Here is a 26,316-nt window from a genome sequence, read left to right as displayed (position 1 = left end):
GAGAGTGGTAATGGTCACCAACAAGACATAACCTGGGGAAGGGCAATCAAACTGAAAGGAAAGAACAATAAGAACTGAAAGAAGGGGGGCGGAGGTGCTTCCTGTAGGATGTGCTGGGAAGAAGGGGTGGAGATAGTAAGAAAAATAGTGGGATCTCAAAGCATGAGGAAGGACATCTGCCAATATGGGCCAAACTTTGGCCCTGAGTACAGGTTCTCTTCTATCATTACCTCTTAGCCCTTTCTTTTTTGGGGGGGGGGGGGTGCTGTATCATGGGTTATTTAGGAAATAGAGAACACAATAGGCCCAGACCAGCTTATCCAGGGGAGTGAGCGAGTTCACCTAGTCCATCATGGCCCCCACGGGATCTTCGGATTTATCTTTTCCCGGACTGAGGTGTTGGATATATTCCTGATGGGTAAGAATTCAATTCAGTGAAAGTTTATTTTGTACTGCATGCAAATCACAGTTTTCTAAAGACAATATGGAGCTGACCCTCCCTCACTGAGTTTACATTCTATTGGGAAAAACAAATACCTAAAGAAACATTAGCAGAGAAAACTCTTTTCTATAGCAAAAACCTCAGCAAGTACTAGGGAAGTCTAGAGGCATCACCACAGAAGTAGAATGGGTAGTGTCTAACCCATACTGGTGACTGTGGGCTGCCACTGTTTCCCCTTTCAAGGATATTAGAACTATTTTGGAAACCTCTCCTTGGCAAGTCCATATTCTATCATTATCTGGAGAAAGTAAGGATGCTTTGACTCTAGACAAATTCTCAGAAAACAAAAAGGAAAATATTGGAATAGACCCAAGGCCATATGCAAAAGGAATCTCCTAATAGAACTTGATGAGATTATGGAACAACATAAAGGAGACTAGGCAAAGGCTGCTTACTAGAGTCCAGGTTGGGGCAGATAGGTGGCACAATGGATAGAGCAGTGGCCTTGGAATCAGGAGGAACTGAATTCAAATGTGACCTTAGATACTTAATTCTTATTTAACTGTATGACCTTGAGCAAGTCAGTTACCCCCAATGCCTTGCAAAAACAAGAACAGCAAAAAAAAGAGGCCAGGTGTCTGCAAATGCTTCAGTGCAGACATGGGAAAATGTGGAGAGAGGGGAGGCTTGAGAAGGACTTGGGATCCTATTGGTTCTTTGAGGAAAGGAATTCAGGGAAGGAATGGATAGAGAACAACTTGACTTCCAGAGAAAAATCACATTCCTTTAACAATACCTGTCTTCTCCTTATTCTCAGAGTTTAAACTGGACCCAATGCTGCTACGGAACCCTATGGATATTCCAGAGTCAGAGCAAGCCTTGCCAGGGAAGACTCACTTCTTCTCCCCCAGCATTCCAAACCCAGTGGTCTGCCTGCAAGTGGGTGACTCCATTCTTTTCCAGCTTAACATTCTCCCCAAAAGTAAGTTCCTCCAGACAACTGCAGAGCTGAACCATGCACCCCCCCACCTTCCCACCAACTTCTCCAGTTCTCTGATACATGTTTTACTATACTGTCTAGAATAGACATAACCTTCAGTGTCTGCTGTGTCAAAGAAAGTGTGAAAGGTAACCTAGAGTTTGACTTTAATAAAAGAACAACAGGTTAACAGCACATGTTTCTTTGATTATTAGACTGCAGTCAATCATGCATGACAGGACGCTCAGAAATTGAGCTCACAGAGGCTTTTGGGGGGATCATATTTATACATTGGCACAGTCTGAAGACCAGGTCTTCAGTAGATAAAATTTTCAGTACTTGTCCATCAAAGGAGTTCCGTTATGTGTTTCAAGTCAATTCATATCCATCAAGGTCTGAAGGACCAAAATCGATAATTTCATTAACTTCAGAAAAGTGTTCTCCTTACTGACCTTGGGGTTCATAAGTTATGCCAAAAGACTTTCACAAAGTTTATGTGGGTGGGGAAGGGGGATTGGTCTTATCATCTAGAGAGATAGGAAGGCTAGCTTTCCTAAAGACAAGGTACCACTCTTTACAAATGCTAATTTGGTCTGATTACCAGAAGACTTTATGTGAAAGATGAAGTAAAAAAAAAAAAAAATACACACACACACACACACACACACACACACACACAAACATACATATATACATACATACATAAAGGGTAAAACTCATTGTTGACAGAAGTAACAGGGCATTCCAGGTTCACAGAAAACATACCCATGAAGGCAATATAATCTGTATAATCTAGTGGAATGAGATGGGAAATCTAAAGACCTTGTATCTAGTACTGGCTCAATTGTAATCTTAGTGGTGTGACTTTTGGCAAGTCATCAGCCCTTTCAGTTTCTTCATCTGTAAAATGGGAGGTTGGCCCAAGTGATAGTGCACACAAATTTTTAAGTTTAACGTACATTATCAATACTGTTTTAAGACTAGATAATCAATAAAACATTAAATCAAGCCCCAGAGATAGACTGCTGATTTCTGAGGTATAAAGTTCACAGTGAAAATTTAATTATCATTTTGGGCTGGCCCCTCTTTCAGTTCTAAGTTTCGATGAGTCATACATTCAGTTGGCTGGCCTGAAAAGAAATGCCTTTGCCTCAAAGTAAAAATTTAATCTTTACAATTCAGTTGGGTCAGTCGTTTCTGACTTTTCATAACCCCATTTAGCATTTTCTTGGCAAAGATACTTGAGTAGTTTGCCATTTCCTTCTCCAGGAAACTGAGGCAAGTAGGGTTAAATGACTTGCCCAGGGTCACATAGTTAATGAGTGTCTGAGGCCAGATTTGAACTCAGATTTCCTGTCTCTAGGCCTAGGGCTTTATCCACTATACCACCTAATGCCCCTCAAATTAAGTACTTATCTCAAGACCAGGCTCTATGGGAGCACCTAAGAGGTAGGCTTCTAGCTATCCAGAGATTTGCATACATCATTTGCTAGATATAACTGTCTTACTGCCTCTATCCTGAGACTTCAGGTTCTAATAGATCTATCTCCAGACAGCCAGGTGCCCCTTGTGTCTAACCCAATTTCCCCTCTTTCTATTCCAGCAAAAAGTCTGGAATTTTCCCTGTGAATTGACTTTACTTCTCATATATAGTGGTTGAAACTTCCCCAATGGTGCTGTGGCAGGGCCTGCTACCTGGGGATGAATCAAAAGCCATGAGTAGCTGGTATGGTTATTGTGTAGGCTAATGTAGAAGAGATGTGTCTGACTTTAATGAGAAGGGACCTAGAATGAGTGAGTGACCACATCCAAAGTACTCATTGTAGGAATTTAAAGGAGGCAGGCAAGACTTATATTCCTGACCTGGCTAGAGAGTAAATTAGAAGAAGATTCCTTGTTGACCTAATTTGAAACTTTTCCCTTAATATAGGTTGGGGACAGGGAAGAGGTGATGAATGAGAGATATTTCCTTTAAGCATATTATAAGTTCCCATAGTCTACTTGGAAAATGGATAAAGTAGTATAAATCCCTGAAAGTTTGCTAGAGATCTCAAAGAAAGGGAGGTGATAAAAACTCAAGTTTAGGAATGGCCCAGAACATTTCTGTAACACTTAAGCCCATAAAAGAATGGCAGAGCCTTAACTCCTCTTCTGACCAGAACAACGTCAAATCTGTAACTGATATGATTATTGTCTAAGCTAATGGAGATGAGAAGAGATGGGTCTTTGGGGCAGCTAGGTGGCTCAGTGGATAGAGCACCGGCCCTGGAGTCAGGAGTACCTGAGTTCAAATCCGGCCTCAGACACTTAATAATTACCCTAGCTGTGTGGCCTTGGGCAAGCCACTTAACACCATTGCCTTATTAAAAAAAAAAAAAAAAAAACGAGAGATGGCTCTGACCTTGAGACCATAGTTAATAGCTTTGTAAAATTAATATAAAAACCATACCCCAAAATTATATATGACTGCTAATATACATTAAAACAGCATTGAAAGCAGGACTCAGATTAATTGCAATAAACAATCGATCTCAAAGAGTAAATGGTAAAAGACATCAACTTCCATTCAGAGAGGTGTAGACTAAAGGGGAAGAATGTTGAATACATTGACAGTTAAAATCATTTTGTCAGTTGGTTTTGTTTAATTTTTCCTTTGTTATAAGGAAGAATTTGACAAATATAGGGAAATAACTGTGTTATACAAGAGCATCAACAAAACTATATTAAAAGTATTCTTAACGTCTTGTAAGTGTAAGTGTATTGGGGTACTCATTGCTTGTAAGGCAAACAGGATCAAGTATATAGTCTTGCCACAAAGTCAAAGATGCCCAACTCTTCTTTTGCCTGTTTGCAGATCGCCAGGCCAGTCACTACCCAGTGTACCAGAAGCAGCATCTGTTCAACAGCAATCCTCAATGGGACTTTGGCACTTTCAGGAGATTGAATCACCTGGTTCAAGAGACCCATCTCAACTTCTCTAGGTAGGATCAAATACTCACGGCTAGAAGAAATGGAAAAGATGATCTGCTTAATATCCTTCATTTTGAAAATGCAGAAATTGAGGTCCAAAGGTGATAATTATTTGCTCAAGGTCACTTTTTGCCAAAAAAAAAAATAATAACAAAACCCAAATGAAGTCATGAAGAGTCAAACATAACTGAAACAACTCAAGAATAATAACCCAGGCAGTAAAGGGACAACTTTTGGCACAGTGGATAGACTACCCATCTAGAGTCAAGAAGTCTCATCTTCTTGAGTTCAAATCTGGTCTTAGACATGTACTAGCTGTGTGACCCTAAGGCAAGTCACTTAATTCTGTTTGTCTCAGTTTCCTCATCTGTAAAATGAGTTGGAGAAGGAAATGGTAAAGAACTCCAGTATCTCTGCCAAGAAAACCCCAAATGGAGTTATGAAAAATCAGACATGCCTAAATATCATGACTTTCCCTATAGGGGTTTCCATATGGCACTCATCAGCATTAAGAAATTAAATGGGAATTTGGTTTGGGTTTTGCAGAAGCCACAAATGATATGCAAAGGTAAACAGGATGCCACAGAAAGAGTTTAGAACCTCAAAATGGATAAAATATATGTATAGCATTGTATATGTATATGTATATGTATATGTATATGTATATGTATATTATCAAAATATTTTCTTTTAATATAATAATAATTCAGACTTCTTCTCTGGTACAAAGGGAGGGTCAGAAAATTTTATGTAGATTTTCCAGATTGTTGGGGTACTTGCTGGGGATGATGATGTGGAAGGTCTAACTACAATGACTAAAATAACAACAATCCATGAAGTAAATGACAGCACCAAAATCTGAACTCAGATCTTATAACTCTAAATCCAGTGCTCTCTGCAGGGACAACTGCTAATCCCACTAGGAGATCCAGGTTCAGGAAAGAGCTTTTGGTATGGAAGCCACAATGGGAAGCTTCACTGGATCACAGACAGCTAAGACAGGCTTTATTTGTCATTCTTTTACCTCCTCAACCCCATGGCCACTCCTCAAGGATCACACAATGCATGGAGAACAAAGCAAAGCTGTAGAGAGTCATAGAAAGCTTTCCTAGCCAAGAGGAAACCCGAAATGCCCAGGAATCACTATGATTGCTCTGAACAATCAGTATGTGAAACTCCTTCTGATTCTCCCAAGTGAACTCTATTGCAAAGGCAGGCTGAGAGGGTGAAAGGGGAAGCTCTCTTCTACTGCAAAGATCAATCAGTCAGCATTTATTAAGCAATTATTCTGTGCCAGATACCAGGGGTACAAGGATCATGAATGAAACCATCCCTAATTACAAGGAACTTGCATTCTAATAATGTATGTAGAGAATTTTGTCAAACATAAAGCACTATATAAATGTGAATGATAATTATTATTATAATTACTATTATTATAGTATCGATCAGTCTAGATAATATCACAGGCTTTGCACTTCTGAAGTCCATCTTTAAGCCCTAAACTAAGAATGACTTGCCCAGATGTCATTTCCTAGAGCCAGAACAGATCATTCCAACTGTGCATTACCAGTGTATAATGCTTGCTCTCCTTGCCTATTTCTATCACCTAGATCAGTGTGGATAGATAGTTTATAGCAAAGGCAGCACAAATCAGCATAGACCATCACAGGTCAAGCTTCCACTAGTGAACATAGAGGTTCACTGTATGGCCATCAATCAATCAAGTGCTTGAGATTCAAAGAATAGTAAAAATGAGGAACTAACATAATGAGAAATACAGCACATACACGAATAGGAAGAGATTAAGTGTGCTAATTGGTGATTGGAGAACCAACATGGAATAATGGATAGAGAACTTGCTTTGGAGTCAGGCAGACCCAGGTTAAAGTCCTGCCTCTGACATATACTTCCAGGAAACTCTGGAAGATGATAAATTATGGCTATAAAGGATAGGGGTGGGGGTGGGATTAGTGGAAGGGAAAAGACAGGATTAAAGTCTAGTCACAGGTATGAGCATACCCACACTACCTAAGACAGGGATGGGGAACCTCCAGCCTGCTGGCTCTATTGGTCTGACATTACCAAGACAACCTCAAGCAGGACTTGAAATTCAATACTCTAGTAGCTTTGGGGGGTGAATTAATTGAATGTTTAACCAAATATAGCTCACAAATGATGTTATAAATATCCAAATGGCCCTTGACAGAATAAAGGCTCCCCACCCCTAACCTGGAGCAAGGCTCTAGAAACAAAATTCATCCAGGGCAAGTCTCCTCTCTTCTCCATAGGTTTGCAAACGTGTTCCTGGACCCAGGCACATATGTGTTCCAGGACAATGGACAGCCTGAAAGTATTCTCATCGTGATGGTGAAAGAGGAAGGTGTGGCCTGTGATCCTGGCACATCTTCCATACAGCCCTCCTCCCCATATCAACTGGCCAGACACGGGATCCTTAAACATCAGCCACTGCACTTAGCTCCTGATTGGGTAACAATTACAGGTATGTATCCCTGAAGGTGGTCCAAGCAGATCACAGGTAGGTTTTGGGTCTCCCTCTCTCCTTCCCACTGGAAGTACCATGTCCTCTTCTAGACCTAATCCCATCACTTGTGAGTACTGACCTTTACCTTGTTCCTTTTCTGACCTGTGCTAATTGTCCCTCTTTAGACAGCTTTGTGGGCCCCTGCTTCCAAAGGCTCAGGTCTGATGTCAAAATTAGTGCAGCTACTCTGGCATTAGCTCAACTACAATTCTAAACTCTCAAACTCAAACAAACCTTCAGCCTCAACCTTCTGGATATCAGGGATTATAGATAGCGCACAGGTAACTTGAAAGGGAAAGTTTTTCACATCTAGAACCACTCTATAATCAATAACAAATACTTATGAAGTATCTGAGGATACTAAAAACCAAATTAAATAGTCTCTGACTTCAAGGAATTTACAATCTATATGGAAGACAAAGGGATAACAGTTTTGGGGGTTGTTGGAGGAGGGAGAGCAAAGCACAGCTGATTGTCTAACCTACCAGAGCTTTATTTTCAACTCTGTTTGAAACTCTTGTTTCACCTTCCTCTAACTGAGAGGTTCACAGGATTATGAAACTATTGGAAATGACCCTAGGGGTCATGTAGTACAATCATCTCATTTTATGGTTGGAAAAAAACTGAATCTCAAAGAAGTTAGGCACAATCACCTGATCACACGGACATATCCCCCAAAAACTATCTTTGGAGATATACCTATGTCAGAGGACTTTTTGATTTTTTCTTTTTCTATAACTCTTTTCTTTCCTAAGTAAAAGAGAAGATCATTTCATACATCTTTGATTATATGTTTCTTATCATCTTATTAGTTTTCTATAGAAGATGGTACTCCCTTCCTGACACCAGAAGCCTCCCAAAATGAGTACTGTTGATGTGGTGCATTGGAAAGAGGGATGGATTATGAGTAATAAATCTTGGGTTCTAAGTCTATCCTCTTCATTTAATTAATTTGATCAATTTACCTGTATTCCATGGTCTTCAGTTTCCACATATAAGGAAGTTGGACCAGAGACTTCTTAGGGCCCTTTAAACTGTAACATTCTAAGATACTCTGAGCCTTGCAGATTCCTTGCAGAGACTCAGAGTTGGAAAAGATTTGATGTCATTTAATCCAGCCATCTAATCCATTCCCAGACCAACACACCTTCACAACAAAAAGTCATATGGCCTTTTAGTGAATATCCCCATTGGTAAACATATGACCTAAGGCAGTTAGATTAGGACACTTTTTACTTATACTAAACTGAAATCAGTACCTGCAACTTCCATCCATTGTTCTTAATTCTTCCTTCCACAAGGCCAAAAAACTCAAGCATCATTTCTTCCATGTTACAGTCTGAATCTAACCCCACCTCAATTCTCAAATGAGAAAACTGAAGCCCAGGAAGGTTGAAACTTACCTAGGGCTCCACAGATAGTATTTGGCAGAGAGGCCATTTGAAGACTGGTCTTCTCTTTTCCTAACACACAAGCACTCCATGACTTGTGGGTCCTCTCCCACCATCCCAGGTTGTGAAATCTTCAAATCTGATTAGAGTTATCTGTGTTCTTGATTTAAATCACTGATAAAAATTTTTATAAATATTATAAAACCAAGTATAGGTCTCTAGAGACTCTCTTCCTAATTTACAATGCTCTATTGTTTGTGACTCTTTGGGTCTAATTATGGAGTCAGTTTCAAATCAGTCTAATGATATTTTCATTTAACTATCAATTCTTCATCTCATCTTAGAAGTATAGCACATATATGTTCTGGATTCACTCTCTCAACCACAATACTACTCCCCATAGCAAAACTGCAGTTCCATCTGCCCCAAATTTCTAAAGGTAACCCTGAGGGACTTTGAAGTTTTTCTAATAGTATTGCTCTCAAGTCCAAGCTAATATTTTCATCTCCAAAATCTATCATTGCTATTGTCTTCCCAATTTAACTATTTGTTTTTTCCTTAAAAACAATTAACCAATTATTCCAATTAGTTTTTATAATACAAAGTACATAACTAGGGCATCTAGGTGGTACAATGGATAGAGCACTGTTCCTGGAGTCAGGAGGACCTGGAGTTCAAATTCAGTCTCAGACACTTAATAATTATCTAACTGTGTAGCCTTGGGCAAATCACTTAACCCCACTGCCTTGCAAAAACAAACCAAAAAAACCTTAAATGATTCCAACAAAATATTCTTCCTACCGAGTTCACTTGTGGGTGTGGCATAGTGTGTCAGCCTTCAGGTCAAGGTCAACTGGGTTAGATAAAGCAGGTTGATACTCAAGACTGGCTCCTCTCAGGACTTGTCTGGCAACACATTCTGCTGTGAATTTCCAGTTTCTAGAGCCCTGGTAATTAGCTCCCCCAACCTTTCAAACCTCACAAGGTCATGATCTTCTATTCAGTCTCCAATATTCACTCACCTGACATTAGGAAAGAAGTAATACAACAAAGAAGAAACAAAGATGTTTGTAACTACATGGTCATAGTATTTCTTCCTCCTCATGTGAAAGTCACCAAAAAGAAAGTGTAGGTCTGTTCCTGCCTTTTGAATGCTGACTCAGTTTGGAAGTGGAAGCCATCTAGACTCTAGGGTGGTGTTCTATCTACTGTACCACCAAGCTGCCTCAAGACTTAATTTTGTTGTTTGATTTTGTTTTGTTTTGTGGGGCAATGGAGTTAAGTGACTTGTCTGAGACTGGATTTGGACTCAGGTCCTCCTGACTCTAGGACCAATGCTTTATCTACTGCACTACCTAGCTGGCCCTCCAAAACTTATTTTTGATAAACATTTCTGGCTCTTTGGGATTACTGCTTCCTTTTCAAGATGTTCATTAACCATGCCTTAATTAATCCTTATTCTACAATATTTCAGGAATTAAAACTCACTGACCTCTAATTTGAAGATTCTATTCTCTTCCCTTTTAAAACAAAAATTACTCTTCTACAATCCAGGATTCTCTCTCTCTCACTCATTATTTTGCAGTAGTGCCTGATAGTGACTCACAAATCATATCCATTCCTCTTTCACTGTCTATTATTTGGGGATTTTTGTGGAGGACAAGTCATTGGCAAACTGAATTTATGGAGTCATCCATATGTTATCTTACCATCTCTTCCCTTATCATGGGTTTCTACTCCCAGCCATTTTTATCCTATCCTTCAGTTCATGATGTATGATTCTCGACTAAGCATGAAGGAACCATAGAGTCAACAGAAACAGACCAGAGGAGACTACATCCCCAGGTTACACCCTACTTTCCCTACTATCCCTATCAGTCAGTTAATTCTTTCTATAGAGAATATTCATGTGAAACAAACCTTTTCTAGGCCCTGTGGGCTGAGTAAAACAAGGACACAAAGTTCCATTCTTCTAGCTAGAGGAAAGAACACATACATAAAACTGTTGTTGTACTTCAAAGAAAAAAAAAGACATCAAGAAGAGTAAATCAGTGTCATTCTGGTATAGCAATGATCAGAAAGGATGGGATTAATACAGAAAGATTGTCCTAATTTAGGAAGTGAGTGTGGAGACAGATTTTAAAAAGACTATATTGATCAGTACTGAATGCCTCTTAAGTCAGGAGAATTGCACATGCAAAGGCAAAAAGATAGGAACAATTTCTGAATATCTTAATGATAATGAGTAGATGAGCTTATAAAACTGAACTTTCTCCATCCCCCTAGGAAAAAAAGCTAATAATACAGTTCTGATTCTTTAACAACTAAATATAAACAAGTTCTGGGAAGATCAGAATCAACCCAGAGTTGCAGGTCTCCCTAGGCAAGCACAGAATGCAAGCTGTCCCTGGAAGACCTAGGACTACATTCTGTCATGCTCCTGAATATATCGAGGACTCTCCCTTACATCTTTTCTGATCCCTTTCTTTGTCCTTCTCTGCTTTCAGGAGTACTGTTGGTTATTGGTTTAGGAACAATAGTGCTGACTATCCTGGCCTTTGTACTAATGCCCTCACTTTCTGGAGTTTGCCCCATGAAACACTGGAAGCCACGATGGAGGAGTCTTGGGGAACCCCACATCCCTCCCCAGTATGTGCTCATCAGAGACAGGTGAGCCTTCCCTTCTTCCAATCCTTTTGGGGAAAATGAGCTAGTATTGCCTATTCCACTTTCTGACCATTCTGCATCTTACTTCCATTGGGTAAACTTAATAAATGTTTACTGCATTGAATTGAATTATATTAACCCATCCTTATCTGAATTTGATCTTGGTATCTAGTATCAAAAATTTATGACATGTTAATTATGAATAGAGACCTAAACTCTAGGTTTAGAAAATATAAAGATGAGTGAGAATACACCCTCAGCATAAGGAATTATAAACAAGAGCTAGATAATCTCAATGGTTATCTTGTCCACCAAGAGATTTTTTAAGGACATATATGTAGTAAGCAATGTAAATGGGATTCAAACTCAGGCCCTTTGACTCCAAATCTATCACTTTTTCCAATCCCTATTCTTCAGAAGCTAGTTAGGGTAGCGAGGTAATTAGGTTCACAGCTCATTTAAATACAAGATTAAATTCTCTAAATGCCAAAGAGAGAAACAAATAAAATAATATAAGATATTTCAGAGGAAGAAGAGCCCACATATGGTGAGGATCAAAGGAAGAAAGATTAAAGAGGAATCAGTGAAGACTTCACAAACTAACAACTCTCCTGGGTCTTGAAGGTTGGGTAAAGTTCTAACCAACAGAGATTCAAAGGTAGGGTATTTGGTGAGGGGCAGGGTATGAGAAAAACTATAGAGGCAAAGTATAGAATGTGTTTAGAAACAAGGAATTTGGAACCTAGTATACACAGGAGTAAAGGCTAGAAAGATAGTCTAGTTCCATATTATGAATGAACAAACAAATAAATACAATGAATGAATAAATAAATGAATGAATGAATTTTAAATGCCTTATATGATCTGAGTGAGTGTATTCCAAGCTTTATGCTGAGCCCTAAGGATACAAAGAGAAAATTGTCTTTATTCTCAAGCACTTCCTAAAGAGGGAGACTGCACATGGAGCAGGGTTAAGATCTAGTAGTAGGGTGCCAATGCATGATAAATGGCAAGGTCCGCTGGCTCTTAGGGATGACTGAAAAGTTCAGACTTTATTTGGGAGCCACAGAAGGTTATTGGACAAGAAATTGCTGGAGGTTGTTTGCAGGTCCTGCTCTTTCCTCTTCTGGTCCTCTTAAAGCCTGGAATGAAACAAATTAACTATCCCTACAGAACCAGAAGAGCATTGTAAACAGTACCAGTAACATGATATTCAACTATAATCGACCCTCTTCTCCACAATAAAGTGAATAAAGGCAGTTCTAAAAGATTTGGCTGAGAAATGTCATCCACATCCAGAGAAAGAATATGGCATCTAAATACCATAGTCTTTTCACTTTTTAAAATTTGATTTTTTCTCATTGTTTTTCCCTTTTGTTCTGATTCTCCTTTCAAAGTACAACTAATATGGAAATATATGTAGGCTGATTGTACATATATAACATATATCAGATTAGTTGCTATCTTAGGGTAGGGGGAGGGAAATGGAAAGGAAAAAACTTTACAAAAATGAATGCTGAAAATTATCTTTACATATAATTAGAAAAAAATATTTTTATAAGAAATAACAAAAACTCCTATAATGTGAGACTATCAGGACTGAGATTTTTAAAAAGTTACAGTTCAACTGCTTGACTCTTCTATTAGACAATAAAATAATTTGTAGAAAAATCACAGAGAAAAATGGTGGAGGGGAAAAGATAAGGAACTGGTATTAGAAGATCAAATCTTTGTTCTCCTAGCTCCTTGTCTGACTTACACAAATCTCAACCTCTCTGAACTTCTTGCTCTCTAAAATGAGGATCTTGAACACAATCATCTCTAAAGCAAAACACTATACTATAAATATTCATTGATCTGAGGGATAGCCTTGCTAGGGGTTCAAAATTTCTTTAATTTTTTTTCAGATAAGTGTAGCCTTGACAGACAAATGTAGGGGTGGCTTTTTAGAGCTATGATGTACAGAAGTAAAATAAATAAATTTGGAATTCTAGTAAATGTGAAAGATAAGTTGCAAAAAAAAATAGCCATCTCTTATGGTCAAGAACTGGTGGTTCATAAGAGTCTGAATGTATGCCCAAAGACACAGATATCTGTTTCCAAAACACTACCAAAGGGGTTTCATTGATTTCTAGGTCCTCATTCTCTCCTTCTCTCTCTCTTGCCAGCCTCCCATTCTATGATGCTTTCAGTTCTGGAGAAGGACCATCACTCAGTGATAAGGATGTTTTCCAAGGCTCAGATACGATTCCAGGTATTCAGCATATGACCCTTTTCCTTTAATTCTCCAATTTCCCCCCACCCCTACTCATATCTCACTGATGAACAGATGCTCAGCATTAGTCAGTAAGTACCTACTATGAAGGGGCAGCTAGGCGGTGCAGTGGATAGAGAACCAGCCCTAGAGTCAGGAGGATCTGAGTTCAAATTTGATCCCAGACATTTGACACTTACTAGCTTTGTGACTTTGGGCAAGTCAATTAATCCTGATTGCCTTGCATCCAGGACCATCTGCAATTATTCCGGCTCTGGATCCAGATGGCTCCAGAGGAGAAATTGAGGCTGGTGACTTAGTACAGTAACCCCTCACTTAAATCCAATTCATGATATCACCTCCCTGATGTCATGATCTTCTTCAAGAATAAAGAACAAACATGCTTGTCATCTATTATGAGCAAAGTATAGGCAGGCAAAAGGAAGGCAAAAGACAGTCTGCTCTCAAGGTGCTTATGGAAAAGACAATATGAAAAATGTACAAATAAGATATAGAGATAATCAACAAAAAGAAGGCATCAGCATTGGAATGAGCCCTAGAAATCATGTAGGTTCTTTGTCTGAAGTCCTGATTCCATGGGATCCATTAACTTGAATAGGGAAAAGTAATTACATCTTATTTTTTTTTTAGATTTTTTGCAAGGCAATGAAGTTAAATGGCTTGCCCAAGGCCACACAGCTAGGTAATTATTAAGTGTCTGAGGTTAGATTTGAACTCAGGTACTTCTGACTCCAGGGCCAGTGCTCTATCCATTGTGCCACCTAGCTGCCCCTAATTACATCTTATTTCAATAAAATTGTTCTCCCTTGAAATCTTATATATCCATTTTAATTTATACACTTAAAAAAGTGATTCCAAGGAGTCCATAAGTCCTTCACCAAATTGCCTAAGCAATCTATGACACACAAAAAGCTATCCCTATCCCTGTCCCAGCCTAAGAATTCTAAGAATTCCAAGAATCCCTTCTACAGAACACCTAATACATGGTTACCAACCACTACCTGCTGACCTCATCTGAGGAGGATCTCATTACCTCAGAAAATATCCATTTTTTTCAGGTGGTTATAATGTTTAGAAATTTTTTCTTACCTGAATTTGCCTCCCTGAAACATCTACACCATCTTGGATCTGGCAGAATAAGTCCAATTTCTCTTCCCCTAGGTCATCCTAGAGTTGTAGAGAACTGACTTGTTTCCTCTAAGGCTTCGTCTCTATAGGCTAAATATTCCTGTTTCTTTCAGGATCTCATGGTTTTTCACTGTCTTGGTCTTTTATTTTCTTCAACCTGTCAATAACTTTCTAAAAACATGGTAGCCCATTCTATGCAAAATGAGCACCAGATATGATCTGACCAGGTTAAGAAATCAAGATAATGGTCATTTCCTTCATCCTGGACACAGTGTGACTCTCTTAATGTGGCCTAAAGTAGCATAATCTTTTTAAAAATACAATATTGCCCTGTTGACTAATACTGAGTTTGCAATATACTATCTTTTTTAATATTTATTAGCTTATTTTCACTTATTTCATTTTTAATTTGTGAAATAAAAAGGTTGCACATGAAACTGCAAATATACAATGTACAACTCGATTTTTTTTTAATTTAAGGCAATGGGGGTAAAGTGACTTTCCCAGGGTCACATGGCTATGCAATTATTAAGTGTCTGAGATCAAATTTGAATTCAGGTCCACCTGACTCCAGGGCCAGTGCTTTATCCACTGCTCCACATAGCTGCCCCTTGATATTTCTTTTAAATATGCAACAGTTATCATATAAATTTCATTTTCCCTTCCTTCTTCCTCCATCCCCCCGCCCAAGAGATGGTCACCATTAGAAACAAAAAGGTATATATATGTAAAGTTATTCTATGCATATTTCTTCATTAATTCTTTCTCTAGAGGCAGAAATCTTTCTCACACAGACAGTTGTCTATATATACCTCCTTCATCTTGTACTTGTGCCTATATGTGTGTATGTCTACATATATAGATATATATTTGTGTCTATATACATATATATATATTATATATAGATAGATATGTACATATGTTTAAATTCTTGAATTTGACTCTAGACTCAGGTACTTATGTGACCCTAGGCTAGTCACTTAATCTCTGCTTCAGTTTCCTTATCCATTAAAAGTGGTTAAATGATAGCACCTCCCAGGGATATCATAAGGATCAGCTGATATAATACTTGTAAAAGTTCTTAGCATGGTGTCTGTCACATAGTGGGCTCTATATAAATGTCAGCTATTATTATTAAATACATATATATATATATGTGTTCAATATATTTCTATCTCTATTTCTCTAACTCTTTCTGTGTCTTTCTGCCTCTCTCTGTTTCTGTCTCTTACACAAACATATACACACACACATACACAAACACACACACATCTCAGCTTTATCTGAGAACTGGTTTTTTTAGGACCTAGTCCTAATCTGGAGCTTATGAGAGTCCCTGGGTTCAGTCATCAAATGGTACCCACTTTCCTACTCCTTAGTCACATATAAATATCCTCTTCCTACTTAAGAGGTATGGAAATCCCTTCAGTAGGTTTCCTGGAAGGTGATGATCCTATCTCTAAATACCAGATAATAAATTATAATGAACAGAATTATTATTATTATTAACAATAATAATAATAGTAATAATATACAGAATGGGTATGCTGAGTAAAGACTCACAGAGTGAATTTCAAGAGATGAGTTTCAATAAAAACGTAATCTACTCTCCTATTTTCTAATTCTCCTATACTGGCAACAAAGGAGAGAATTAATTTCTCTCTTAGCAAAGGGAAGTTAGGGGTTGTAGAATCTCTTCTAAAACCTAAGCTAAATAAATACTCCCAGCATGAAATATTTAAAGGGTTCAATAATTCTAATGATAAGAGGGAACTGGTTGAAATATAACACTAGGCTAGTCTGACCCAAAGTATAGGCCAAGTATGAAATAGCAAAATAATATGGCACAAGAGACTGAAAAACTATCCTTTCAGTCAGCACCAGGCTGCTCTCACCTTCTAGGCTGCAGATTCATGTGGGTTAGATAGCATGAGCAGAACTTTTCCCTTGAGAGCCACCATTAAAAGAAGAATCTCTTATTACATGAAAAGGGGAATAGAGATGTTCCTTCTCTCAATAACAACATGCTTTGTGGAAAGTGTAGAGGACAAGACACTGAGAAGCTAGAATTAATGGAAGGTAAATTTCATTCTTTCATTAAACATTTATTGAAGATCTGCTCTGCATATGATTCTATAGACAGGTTGAAAACAGGCATTTAATTGCATTGTCAGGTCTCACATGGTAGGAAAAGAGCAGACAACATGTGACTCAGGAAGGAAGTCCCAGATGGGCTCCAGATGGGTGGCCTGGACAATAGAGATGAGCTCTGGAGGCTCCAGGTGCCTCATCTCTCTAATAGTTGGCTTAGCATATATAATGTTGTTGTTTTTGTTTAGTCATTCCAGTTGTGTGCAAATCTTTATGACCCCATTTGGAGTTTCTTGGCAAAGATACTGAAGTATTTTGGCATTTCCTTCTCCGGCTTATTTTGCAGATGAGGAAACTGAGACAAACAGGTCTGAGGTCAAATTTGAGCTCACAAAGAGTCTTCCTGACTCCAGGCCCTGGCACCACCTAGCATATGTAATATTGTTAGTATCTCCAGGTGCCAGCACCAGTTGAGGCTAAATGGCATTTCTCCACCTGAAGTCCTGACTGGAACAAGAGGTCCATGGAAGACTGAAGGAGTGGGAGAAAAGGTTCTAAGGGGCAAAATTCCTGATTCTTTTCAAAGCCCTTGCCCATCCTAGCCCTGGAAAAGGTGGTTTTTTGGGCAAGGCTGTGACTGGATCAGGGGATTTGCTGCAGTCAGTCATGGACACCTGTTTGCTTGAGCAAAAGCTCGGAAAATTGAAGGCCTCAAAAGGAATGTTGATAGATTCATAATAATAGTCTCTCAAGTAATATAATATTCTCTCATTCCACTACATAACCTCATGACTCTCCCCTGTGAGTCCCTTTTTAATTTACAGGACCTGGGGCTATATTGAAGGTAGGGATCTTGGTGGACACTCACCTCTTCTCTTGAATCCTTTGTGTCTTCCTTGACAAATCTCAATCCAGATTATTACTATCTTTTACCTCCTTTGCTCTTATTTATGTTACTGATAAAACAACTGGATATGGATAAAAACAACTGGATAAAATGCAACTGGATAAAACAACAAAACTGTGATGAATGTGTCCTCTATAATTCTGTGCTATCTAAACTCAACAGACAGGCAGTCAGGTGGCACAATGGATAGAGTACCAAGCATAGCATCAGAAAGACTCATCTTCCAGAGTGCAAATCTGGACTCAGACACTTACTAGCTGTGTGACCCTGGGCAAGTCACTTAATCCTGTTTGCCTCAGTTTCTTCATCTGTAAAATGAGCTGGAGAAGGAAATGGAAAAAAGACACTGTGGTACCTTTGCCAAGAAAACACCAAAAAAGCTCATAAAGAACTGGACATAATCACAGTCTCAAAGGAGCCCTCACTATACCAAAACAATCACTCTATTCCTCCCTAATCAATTTGTTAACCCATTTTCCAAAGCAGCTGTTATAAACTTTCTCATCTTTCCTTAAGACTCTCATGGAATTACAACTCCCCAACTCTTGTCTCATACTTACATGAAAAAAATTTGAAGCTACTCTCTGAAAGATGGTTCTCTTCTTCTCATCTCATATCACTTAGACTTCTTCCCACATGATCTCCTCCTTCATTTCTATCTCATAGGAAGAGTTGACTCTTCCATTTTCTCCCTACATGCACCCTTGATCTCATTCCCTCTTGTGTTTTTACAAATTTCCCTGTTTATCATAATCACCTTCTATTTTTAATCATTCCCTATCTCTTGGGTCCCACCCTTCTGGCTACAAGCCTATTCATTTTTTAAAGAAAACCCTTAGTTGAGATGACAATTACTGCTGGACTTTAGCCATATATTTCTTCTCCCCTTCAAGGCTAAATCTTTGAGAAAGCTCTCTCTTGCCAAGGTTTCCACTTCCTTTCCCTCTCACTTTTCTAAACTCTCTGTAATTTGGCTCCCAACTTCATCCTTCAAATGAAATTGCTCTTTCCAAGATTATTAATGGTCTGCTATTTTTAAATTTTTAAAATTCATTTTATTGTTAATTTATGGAATAAAATAAGCATCTCCATAACATAGTATAATTAAAAAATGATTGCAGATGAAACTGCAAATCTATTATGTACAACTTGGTATTCCTTTTAAATACATAATAAAGTAAGTTATCGAGTAAATTCTTTTTTCTTTTCTCTCCCTTCCCCCCACTCTAGAAACAGCTACCATTAGATGCAAATATTTGTAGTGTCTTCCTTCATATGTCCTTTGTATTTAATTTGGTTTTTTATAATAGTCAAAATGACTTATTACTCAAAGTGCTATTACTGTTAGCAAAACCATCCTTTAAATCAACAGGATTCACAATCTTGGTATAATCCTCAGCTTCTTATTTGCACTAAGCCCATATAATTAATCTCTTGTCAAATCTCTTCCTTTCTAGCTCTATAACATCTCTCATCAACATTCTCTTCTCTCTACTTAATCAGAGACCATCTTTTCCTTTCACTCATTTTTTTTGGGTTTTTGCTAGGCAATGGGGTTAAGTGGCTTGCCCAAGGCCACACAGCTACCTATTAAGTGTCTGAGGTTGAATGTGAACTCAGGTCCTCCTGACTCAAGGGCCAGTGCTCTATCCATTATGCCACCTAGCTGCCCCAGTTCACTCATTTTTGTCCTTTTTTTTTCAGTCATGTCCAACTCTGTGATCCCATTTGGGATTTTCCTGGCAAAGATGCTGAGTAGCTTGCCATTTCTTTCTCTTTCTCATTTCATTGATGAGGTAACTGAAGCAAACACGATTAAATGACTTGCCCAGAGTCATACAGCTAATAAGCAGATTTGGCAACATTTGAACTTAGACCTTCCTGACTCCAAGCACTCCTTATCTTCTGTGCCACTAAATTGCCTATTCAGAAACCACTCATAGTATAGACCCTCTTCACCTCACACCTGAACTTTTGCTTACTGGTTTTGAAACCTGTCTAAAGACTCTTTCTCCTCCAATCAGCTGACAAATGGAATTTCCTAGAGTGACAGTTCTGACCACTCTACTTCCTCCTTACTCAATAAACTCCAGTGGCTCTCTATTATTTGCAGAATAAAATATAAATTCTTCCATTTGACATTTAAAGCTCTTCCTAACCTGACCCCTCACTACCTCTCCAGTCTTCTTGCATCTTGCTCCCCTCCATACATCTAGTACCCTACTGGTCTTTTCCTTACTCCAAGGGATTATACTGGCTATTGCCCATGCAGAATGCTCCCCATCCTCCTCCCTGACATTTCATTTTCCTATTTTGCTAAAAAGAATCAATTCAAATCCAACCTTCTACAAGAGGTCTTTCATGCTTTCCTTCCATCTATTTCCTTTGATATTCCCTTTCACTTATCCAGTTGTATGTATCAATTATTTACATGTTATTTCCTTCATTCAAGTTTGAACACAGAGACTGTTTTTTGCCTTTCTTTATATTCCAGTTGTCAGCTTGGCACATTAATAAATATTTGTCGATTGACTAAATAGTTGAATAGGGTGAGAGATTTCACTTTGGAGATTCAAAAATCCATGTAAAAGTTTATTCTGAGGCCTCCAAAGCTCAGATATTCACAATGGATAGGGGGAAATGAATGAATGAAAAGCAATTAAGTACTTATTATATGTTTTAAATAGTTGATTCAAGAACACAGTACTCATGATTAAATCTTTTTTTTAATACAAATCTTTTATTTCTTTGGTATTGGGAACTTAAATGAGAGAATCCCTCAACTAGCACAGACTGACCCCTTGCTTTGGTATTTATGATCTTAGAATTTCCTGAGAAACTGAGAATTAAGTGACTTGCTTAGAGTCACAGTATCAAAGGCACTGTGCTTGGAGGTAGTATTAGATAATAATATTAATAACTGAGTTTCAGTATACTTTAGGTCTATTTACAAAGAGCTTTACCTCCATCTTCCCCATCTCATTCTCACAATATTCCTGTAAAGTATGTGTCATTATTATCCTCATTTTACGTAGGAGGAATGTTAAGACTGAGATATTTAAATGCCTGGGCCTACCCAGCCAGTAAGGTGAAGCGGGATTTAAGCTCAGTTCTTTCTAACAGTACTCTATGAATGATACCATTCTACCTAATATTAAAAACTACCTGGTAAGAGTTACCTAACAACTCTGGTGTGAGAGCTTGCCCAGCCTTTTCAGGACTGCTCATTCACCAGCTCTCACCTGTGATCTAATGGGCTCAACCTATCAAAAAGTTGGGTGGATAGCTACCCAAGTTTGTGAAGACTTTGTCCTGCTATGGGCAGATAAGAACAGCCATGAAGGCAGCTGAAACATATTTGGAGCACTTAGAGCATGGTCAGACATCTAAGATGCCAGGGTCATCCACTGCACCCTGGTCCATTTATAAATTGTCTTGACTTTGGTCCTGCAATTGGACTTTGATGACTCTGAAAGAGGCAGTGAGGCTGATGACTTTGTTCAACTCAATAAATCCAGTTCATGTGCAAGTTTAGCCATCACCACATGATGTCATGGGTCTTCTTTGAAAATGAAGGGCAAACACCTAACTTGAGTTAACAGGTGCCCTTAGGTTAAAACAAAATAAAAAACAAAACACTCTTAGAGAGTGACAAAATGTTTTCATTCCATAAATGTGTGTCAGAGGGAAGGGAAAGAGAAAAGCTAGAGAGGAGGATTAAATGATGAGATCTTTCCAGAGGCAAAATCCTAGTTAAAGGGAATCCTCCCCATGTTTGGATAATTGATTTATTAATGCTATTCTGAAAAATTAAGACAGAATTCAAAGTAAAAGAGGGAAAAGCATTTACATGGAGTCAGAATAAATCCTCATGTTTCCCTTAAAAATAAAAAGACTGACTGCAAGAAACTATCTTGTCCCCAGAAAACCAGATGAAACACTGTTTCCTCTAGAAAAATAGACTATGGATTCAGAATGTCGTATATATTTGTCTGATTCAGTAGCTAAATTATTTTAGTTTTGCTTATCTGCTTTTTTCTACGTAACAGAGGAGGGGTTAATGTTTCAAAGGCCACTATACATCTTTCAAGCACTTATTGGGTAACAGGAACTCTGCTAAGCACTGGAAATATAAGGAATAAGCCCTCAAGGAATTTACATTCTAATGGAAAAAATATATATACATGAACAGGCATAAACAGTTAGAAAGTAGTCTTAGAGAGGAAAGGAACTAGGCCTAGAGATTTCAATGGAGGTTATAGTATATTTGGAAAAGACTTTGAAATAAAAACAAAAAACATGAAACAAATAAAAAGCAAATGACCCGGATTTCATATTAGTACCTTGGCTCTGGTCTTTACAGTTTCTTCCCAAATGCTCCCTGTTTTGAGCAGAACAGCATTTAGGATTTAGTCCTTGTTCACAAGCATAATGCTAATGCTAATCATTATAACTAATAATAAAGTCTAACATATATATATATATATACATATATATATATATATATAGTGCTTTAAGGTTTACAAAGGGTTTTACATCTGTTAACTTATTTGAGATATCACCTTTTTGCAGTTGATCCCCTGTTCCCAGATCCATTGGGCATAGGAGGTCTTAAGGCAATCCTATATCTCACCCCCAATGGTATTACATTGATTTCTCCTACTTGGGTCCTGAAAAATTCATCCACAATGATATTCCATATACTTAGCCAGAAGTGATGGATACTCAGGGTTTTCTATGACTCAGATAGAGTGATTTAAAAACACTACCTCTTTAAAAAGGGGGACAGGAAGGAGAGAGGGGATTGAATGGGGGTAAATCTCATTACATTAAGAGGTACAAAAGAGTATGGTAATAGAGGGGAAGAAGGGAGGAGATGAGAAACACCTGACTCTTCCTCTCATCAGATTTGGCTTAAAGTTAATTTACACATTCACTCAGTTAACTTAAAAAACATCTTACCTTTCAGGTATTAAAAGGTGAGGCAAGGATGGAGACAGGGAGGGGGGGAGGAAAAAGAGGAACTAACAAAAGGAAGGAGAGGGAAAAGGGAAAGGGGAAAGAAAGGGGAGGGGTGATATAGGAGGGCAAACACACTGAAGGAGGGGTATTCAGAAACAAAATACTGGGCAATACAGATAAAGGGGAAAAAAGGGGGAAAATACTGAATGATATTCCAGAATTTCATTATGCATGATCTGATCTGATAGAAGTCACAAATTCCAGATAGACCCAGACAAAAAGCAACCTTACTCCTTCCAAAGAAAACATCAATGGAAGGCTAGCTGGGAGAGGGTAGTTCTCTGTTTATAAAGTCATAGTGACTGATAACTAAAGCCTGAGGCAGGGTCATTGATAACCTGACAGATATTGAGCACAGTGAGTCAGAGTTAAACTTTTCTGTTCAGCTACAACTATAGGTGAGAAGTTCTTTTTGGAGCATTTATATAAGAAGGCAAAGCTCATCTTGATCTTAAATTAACTAGCCAAATCAACTACTTTTCCTCTCAAATACCTATTTAGCATTCTCCTTTGTTTCCTGCCAGGCTTAGTAGAAGAGCTTTCTCCCTCAGAATTTATGAAAAACTTTTTAAAAGTCAGATGGAATCTTCTGAAAACATCACCCTTACACACTTTCCCTTAATTCCCTTCCCTTCCTCTCTGTGCTTGCTCAGTATGGTACAAAGCATTCTTATGTCTGAGCACATGAGGCTTTGGAGTCTTGCTCTTATTGGAAAAAAAATACTATTTGGCAAGTTCTAAGTTAAACTCCCAAGACTCATTATCCTTTGGGTTCCCCAGGGAGAGAATTCTGAAGGATTTTGTTTCCTGTTCTTCTAGGAGGGGCACCTCTGGTAAAGACCCTGGAGGATTTCAGTGTTCGCACCTTGTATGATAAGCTTGAGGATCAGAACTTACACCTGGCAGCACAGTTGAGCAAGCACAGGAGTGATGCTCTTGTCTTCTACAAAGGAATAGACCAACAGCTCCAAGGGTTAAAGGTTAGGCTCAAGGGACTCCTCAAGGGACCAAAAAATAATGGAGTTATTCTTTACTTTCCTCTTAACCTCTACTTATAATCCCTTGGGAAATATGTCTCCCTAAGTCATGTCCATTCCCATGTGGTAATTACCTTTGTTGGAAAGGGGGGTGGCATTATGGTGAAGAGAGTCTTTGTTATAAGAGGCTCACTTTGTCATTTCCTATCTCTAGGAAATTCTGCAAGAACTGAACTGTACTGAACTCCAAGGACTGAAAAGAAGTGGAAACCCCCAAATTGAAAGTAAAACCAAAGAGCAGAAAGGCACTGAGCAGAGTGAAGAATACCCAAGAAGCAACATTATACACTTCCCAGAGGGAAAATGGCAGCACCATTTAGGTGAGACTTTGGAGACTTACTTTGGAAAGAAAAAGTGAAGCTTGGTCTAGGAGGTTTGAGTGAAAAGAAGGAGACAGGACAGTAGGAAAGATGGGGATCACTAAATTTTTATTTCTGGAAACCTACACTATACTGATACACAGATCAAGCCAAAGATGTATCTCCACTAGCATTGCAAAAATGCTGCAAAATATATCTGGGAAATCTATTTCTTTTTTTGTTTTGTTTTGTTTTTGCAGGGCAAAAGAGGTGTGCCCAGGGTCACACAGCTAGCTAATTTTTAGGAATCTGAGGTAGGATTTGAACTCAGTTCATGTGCTCCATCCACTGTGCCATCTAGCTGCTCCAAGAATTCTATTTCACTAATAATTTATGGTCATTTAACATACAATATCAAGATAATACATAAATATATAATTGATGCTGAAAACTACCTGCTGGTTATTCAATGATGAATGAATAAATGATGAAAAATATTAAATACTTTGGGCAAAGAATTTATTATCTTTCAAGCTAAGGATATAAATAAAAAAATCCAAAGACATTCTCTGCCTTCAAGAAGCTTACATTCAAGACAAGTGGGAAGAACATTTTGGTTCGAAAAGTTCTAGGAATAGTGTAAGGGGGTCATTGGAGCCAAAGGTAAGGAAGATAGGAGAACTGGGTTAATCTTGGTGGCTGATAAAGGGAAATCCAGGGAGTGAAATAAATTATAAAGCAGGACTAGAGCTTAGATCTAAATAAATGGGTTGGGGGGTTTTTTGGCAAGGCAATGAGGTTACATGAATTGCCCAAGGTCACACAGTTAAGTAAGTATTAGATGTCTGAGGCCAGATTTTGAACTCAGGTCCTCCTGACTCCAGGGTTGGTGTTATATCCACTGCACCACCAAACTGCCCCTTAAAATGCTTTTTTATCATTTCTACATTCTTTATTGACTACTCAGCAAGAAGTCTTCATCACCAATATTTACTTACTTGGTGTCTTGATATTTATGTTAAATTCAAATCTAGGATGAGGAGAGAACTGAAGGACTGAGGCAACCACCATTTAAGACAACAGACCCTAGAAAACAGGCATGAAAGAGTTCAATATTCTAAGACTTGGCTTCTATCCCAGGGAGCTGGTGAGATAAGTTTTAGGAAATGACATAATGAATAATTAGAAAATTCCTAAGTACATTCAACAAACTTTATTTGGCATTTGAGGTTTTATAAGCTACAATATTTATCAATATCCTCCTCTTTCCCATGAATATTCACCATCCCCTCCCTGAGCTTCTGGGAGCAAAGGGAGGAAGGTCACATTATCAATGCCAGCATACCTTTTGTAAGTATACCTGTAGAAAATATCTGGCAGAAAGTAGGTGAGTCAATGAGAAAAGGTAACACAGTGACATGCATATGATGTTTAGCAAGAGTGAGTGAGGATCTGAGCAAATGGAGAGGGGGAAAAAAAGGATTATGAGAAATCTTTGCTCATGAAAGAAAAAGGAACACTATCCTTTTTTTTTTCCTTTTGTCATATCCTATCCTCTGTTTTCTGGGACCCAGGACATGAGATTTCCAAACTATAACTATTTGGGTCTTTCAGGTAAACAATAGAACAGGGTTGGGGAAAGTGGTGGAAACGCCCCTCAAATTAACATTTTTAGATGGATTTAGATAAGGGGAGGGGGGGTTGGGACTTTAAGTTGAGACATCTCATAATATAAAGCCTCATGATAGTCAGGCAAGTGTTAGGACAAGGAGAAGGAGACAGAGACATGAGGATACTGGCATATTGCTATTGGGGAAGTCTCTGCTATGGGAATGAGGAAGTGGAGGAGGAGGTGGAGGAGAAAACACTGACTGGGAAGGAGCAGACCAGCTGGTATGTTTAATTAATTATTCTGGCTAAATGGGCGCTAATCTCAATTGTTCTATCTGTAGAAGGAGTACAAATGCTTATAACACCCTCTAAACTTTGGCAACCTGGGATAAAACCCTGATCTCCCTGTCCTAGGCATAACTCTAAACAAGGAAATGGTTTCTAGAGACATGAAAGAGAAGGAAATGATGTATCATTATCTGATAGGATAGTGCATCCAGCATCAGCTACTCACACTAACACCACCACTATCATTTTCAATCTCCCTACACACTGCTGCAAATTATAACCAAACATGGTGACCATTTTCACTAAAGAGACAGAGGGTTAACTGAGTTCTTAATTCTTGATTTGCACCCATCTCTTCTTCCTGCATTCAATACACCCCCAAAGATTCTGGATAAATTCAGTTTCTAGAAACTCAATAAGAATTCTTCCTTTCAGTGCAGCTAGGTGGTACAGTGGATAGAGCACTAGTCCTGGAGTCAGGAGTACCTAAATTCAAATCTGACCTCAGACATAAATGATCACCTAGCTGTGTGAACTTGGGCAAGTCACTTAACCCCATTGCCATTAATTTTAAAAATGTGAAGAAAAAAAAAGAATTCCTCCTTTCTACTTCTGGATTTTGTGGGAACTGGAGTAGAAGAAGATAGACTGGAACCAAATAAGA

At 38.4% G+C, this 26,316-nt stretch overlaps 1 protein-coding gene and 1 long non-coding RNA gene across 2 annotated transcripts in view; one reads left to right on the top strand and one right to left on the bottom strand.

The window, feature by feature from the left end:
* Nucleotides 1-4,040: 4,040 nt before the first annotated feature.
* The window catches only part of LOC141508025 (uncharacterized), a 74,544-nt gene continuing 52,268 nt past the window's right edge, over nt 4,041-26,316 (bottom strand). Inside the window, exon 3 of the long non-coding RNA XR_012474323.1 lies at nt 4,041-4,422. This is a non-coding gene — a long non-coding RNA (uncharacterized LOC141508025). The remainder of the gene's footprint in view (nt 4,423-26,316) is intronic.
* Nucleotides 25,533-26,316, top strand: part of LOC141508023 (uncharacterized) — a 51,102-nt gene continuing 50,318 nt past the window's right edge. Inside the window, exon 1 of the mRNA XM_074216269.1 lies at nt 25,533-25,646. The gene's annotated coding sequence lies outside the window, so the exon portion shown is untranslated. The remainder of the gene's footprint in view (nt 25,647-26,316) is intronic.

The sequence above is a fragment of the Macrotis lagotis genome, chromosome 1, assembly GCF_037893015.1.
Source record: "Macrotis lagotis isolate mMagLag1 chromosome 1, bilby.v1.9.chrom.fasta, whole genome shotgun sequence".
In the NCBI taxonomy this organism is placed as follows: Eukaryota; Metazoa; Chordata; class Mammalia; order Peramelemorphia; family Peramelidae; genus Macrotis; species Macrotis lagotis.
Note: the sequence above shows the minus strand (reverse complement) of the source record. Positions and strands in the feature narration are given on the sequence as shown.